We start from the raw sequence: 4,487 nt of genomic DNA on the forward strand, positions 1-4,487 counted from the left end.
AAAATATGGTAAGTTAGCCTAACCACTTAACCAATATTAACATTGTCTCCAATCTTCAAACACTTTTTTAAAAAGCTCTCTGATCTTATATATTTCCCAAAGCAGTAAATTCATCACAATAATAATCACAATGATAAAAATATTCATAATAATAAAATAACTGCTATGTACTGAATATTAACTGCATTTAGTGATGACTATAGTTGTTATGAGGTGGATACTATTACTATTGTCCTTTATACCTTTCTATTCAGTGAGTATTTTCTCATTTATGCAAATTAACATTTGAGAATTTTATCCTTTATACAAAATAGCAACATGCCTAGAATACCTTGTACAATGGTTGTCATTCTCCATTTTTGTACTCCTTTTGCCAGTGATGTCACTTTATGATAATTTTTGAAAACAAGTGTCATTTTCCCCAAGTTTACTTTTTCTACTATAATCACCCCTGTTTCTTCCATCCCTCATATCATGCTCCACCTATGCATCTTCTTTAGGATTTCAATATCTCTTTTGCAGTGTGCGTCTCAGAACTGAACATATTACAAATATAATCATACACTTGTATTTAATTTCCACTCTGCAGTTGAAAACTGGTTGTTCCACGGTGAGCAAGTCTACGCAAACCTACCCTCAAAGGCCAGTGGAGCTGAGAGCTTGGAGAAAGAGGCTGATAAATCCAGTTCTCAGAAAGAAACATTTAATAGGGATGTAGGAACAGAAGCCCAGTCTCAGGAGGCCAGGAGACAGTGGATCCCCGCACCCACCCTCCTTGCTATATATCCTTTACATAGCAAGCTTTTTGGTGCCACTGGCCATGTCTGGGATCCCCCTGTGACCACTGGGGAAGTTAGATAAGCATCTTTATGAGGGGTTATCTTTGCTGCAGCCGTTGTTTCTTGACCTTGCTGTGGAAACACCTCGGTACGCAGTAGTCGAACATTTGGTCACTATGGCAGTTTCTCCTCAAGATGTATTTATCCGCCCTACAGCCCCATGGGGTGAGTGTCATTAAAATCTTCATTTCAGATATGACCAACTGAGGCATGGAGAGGTTAAACAAGTTGTTCAAGGTCACACAACTTTAACGGCCAGGATCTGAATCCAGATTGTCTGGCTCCAGAGCCCATACTCTTAGCAACCACATTTACTTTGTTCACCAATAATCAAACGACAAAACAATAAATTTTATGTTATCATTGTGTGATATGGCAAAGAAAACAGGGCTGCATATATTTTTAATCAAAGTCAACACTGCCACTTTTACTCTAAAAACCAGTAGCTAATAAGACTGCTCTCCCTACCACTTTCTGAGGACTTTACAAAATATATATATATGGGTTGAGAATTATTTTTAAAAGAAAGAAAAGGAAGAAAGAGAAAATTCATTGGTGACATCATTTGCAATTAAAGTGAAGAGCAGTAGGCATATAGGAGCCATTATTATTTCTTATAAAACATGTTATTATAATTCTAATTGTAATTTGCATATAACAAAAATTAGGGTTGAATGCTTAAAGATAGGCTCGTAGTTCAACAAAAACAAAACTATAACAGCGGGAGATGCCTTAGCTTTTTATATTGAATGGAAGGAAAACACAACAGAGAAAATCTGCCCCATAGGATATAGAAGGAAACATATTTAAATAGTCTTATTGGGCCCTTTGTTCAGTTTAAAGAATCAGTTTCACTAAAATGTGCCGTGTGACTCACTGTGTTGTAAATTTAGTTTTTATCAGTACACTATAGGATATTTCAAAGCACAACAGCTGAATGAACAAATATTTTTGCACATAATGAAGTTGCTTTGTGTATATGTAATATTTTTAATCCTGTGGTGCCTTTTTAATATAAAGCAGGCTAAAAAGAAAACAAATAATTTTTATTTCATATTAGTCTTAAAAAAACCCACTAAATTCAGGAAACATATATCACCAACATGCCAGTAATTTTTAATTCTTGAATACATTCATAGCCATATTTTTATACTATTTCTCATCTCTTAATACCTGCCAACACCCTATGGGCCAACAGAAAATACCCATTATCTTGGGAGGTATCCTTCACCAATACTTGAAAGAATCCCTGCCTATGTTCATGTATATAGTCTGATGTTCCTCGGACCTCACCATTTTTGTGGTCCTGGGAAAGATCGCTATTCAGTTTTCCCCTAGGACTATAGGATTAATAGCCCTTCATCTCTCCACGAGACCCCAGGGAGGGCTCATGTCTCACCTGTGCTCAGAGTCTTTGCCTGACCTTTTCATCTCTCCTGCTCTACTGCTGCTTTATATGAATAGATTGCTGTCTTCCTGCTTATTTCAGGTCACTCTTTATGCCATTTGCTGAGCTATCTGTACTACTAGTATCCATTTGGTTCATAAATTATTTACCACCTTCTACTTTCAACATCACTTGGATCATGAGACATTGCTTTCTCTGCAGTGACAACTTGGGGTATAAGGCTCTGCATGCCTCTCATTCCTCTTGCTGGCTGGTAAAAAACTGTCTTCATTGTGCCCAGGTCACTTAGGGTTTCCACAGCTGAGCTGCTTGTTTTATATATATATATATATATATACACACATACATATATAGTTAAATGTAAATATAATATAAATATTATTATATAATATATTTGCATTTAATTTCTAGCATAGTCTTCTCTATCCTATGACAGAAAGGTACTCAGGGTTATAAAACTGGACTGGAAGATAACTTGCAAGATAAAGATGAAGCTACTGAATCACATTTGTTCAAGTGGCACTATGTGTTCAGCATGGTCTTAGATAATGTTAAGCAATCATAAGATATATAAAGGCCAGTCCTAAAACCTTAAGACATTTTTCATCATATTGAGAGAAAAAGTTTACCCATAATGTAATAATTTTCATTAATGGTGCTAAATGTTGATAAGCATCAGAAATACTAGAAGGAGCTTCTTGAAAATACAAATGTCTGGTTTCAGTTAAGACACAATAATCAGAATCTCCTGATGGAAATGTGTATTTAGAAACAACTCACAGGTGATTCTGATCTTTAGCCTGAATGCTGAATTGTGTCCTATGGGCAATGCATAACTCACAAGGGTTTTGCCTCCATATAGTAAAACTCCATCATAATACAATAAATGAAGTCCAAGCATTCAATCACTTATTAAGAGATTATTGGAATGACTGTCAGAGAGTGGCCTGCATAGCTTCCCTCCTGGAATTTTTATGTTTCATCCAAGATTTATTCTAATCCTGGCTATTCAGTGCCTTCCAGTGTCTTTTGTGTGCCCTGCCATAATTGTGAGAGCAATCCAGGCCCAGGACGGAGGGAGTTCTTAGACAATAACAGACATTCAGAAATCTCCAGGATAGTGGGAACTCCTATGATGTCCAGGAAGATTTGGGCTGAGAGAATTTGAGAAAAACCAGGTCCTACCATCTGCCACCCCCAGCTTCCCAAGACAGAATTACCTATCCTTTCCCCATCAGGCCCCATCTCTTCATCTCCATCCACAGATGATAAGGAGTTTAGTATTACCCCATTCGAGGAAATGGGCTGGAGACATTTAGGCACAAATAGCTATGGCTTAATATCTAAGTAAATATTTATATGAAAATTTACATTATTGTGGGTGTGTTATAGAGAATTTTGCTTGTCTCGAATTCTTTGAATATTCAGTTACTCCATATCTACACACACACACATGAATGCATCTAAGAAATTTGATAAAAAATGGATTCTCTTAAATAATTTCAACATGGAAATCATTATTTGCAAGATAATGGACTCTAAGTGATTCTAATAATTGAATCATGGACTCCTAAATGACATGTTTTCTTTAAAAGCAGTCAAAATCTTAGAGGCAGAAAGCTCAGGTGTAGCAGCCAGAATCACTCAGATTTTTCATTTGTTTTGAGTTTATTAAATAAAAATATATCTATTGTTCCATCCCACACAGATTCAAGCCACTCTTTAGGATGAGTGATTAATAAAAGCTTTAGCTAAATCCATAAAGAGAAATTGGAGTCAAATCCTAATCCAAACATAAACCCTGTTTGCAAATTAGAACTCAAATCCTAATCCTTCTGAGGCTTGTCCATTTCTACTCAAAATGGCATTGTTCTGATTTAAAATCTAGCCTCCCATAACATCTTTTAAAAATGATTGCTACTTCTTTGTATCATTAAACACAAAGGCTTTTAAATGATTTTTTTTCCCTAAAATGTACTTATAAGTAGAGATGAATACTCAGCTCACCTAAAAATGGAGAGGAATGTGCTTTAAAATAAAAATGTTTAACAAAAAGCATAATTAAAATATTTTATTTTAGTATGACTCAACTTCCAGGTTTAATTTTGATAGATGAACTGAAACTGATGTGAGTCCAATCATTTATGTTTATGATCCCCTAAAATTTTTAGTTATTCCTAAGATGTATCAGTTAAGATTAAATTTGACCAATAGAATTAGTGACTTAAACAAGAGAGATG

The sequence above is a fragment of the Propithecus coquereli genome, unplaced genomic scaffold (genome assembly GCF_000956105.1).
Source record: "Propithecus coquereli isolate 6110/MARCELLA unplaced genomic scaffold, Pcoq_1.0 Scaffold17, whole genome shotgun sequence".
In the NCBI taxonomy this organism is placed as follows: domain Eukaryota; kingdom Metazoa; phylum Chordata; class Mammalia; order Primates; family Indriidae; genus Propithecus; species Propithecus coquereli.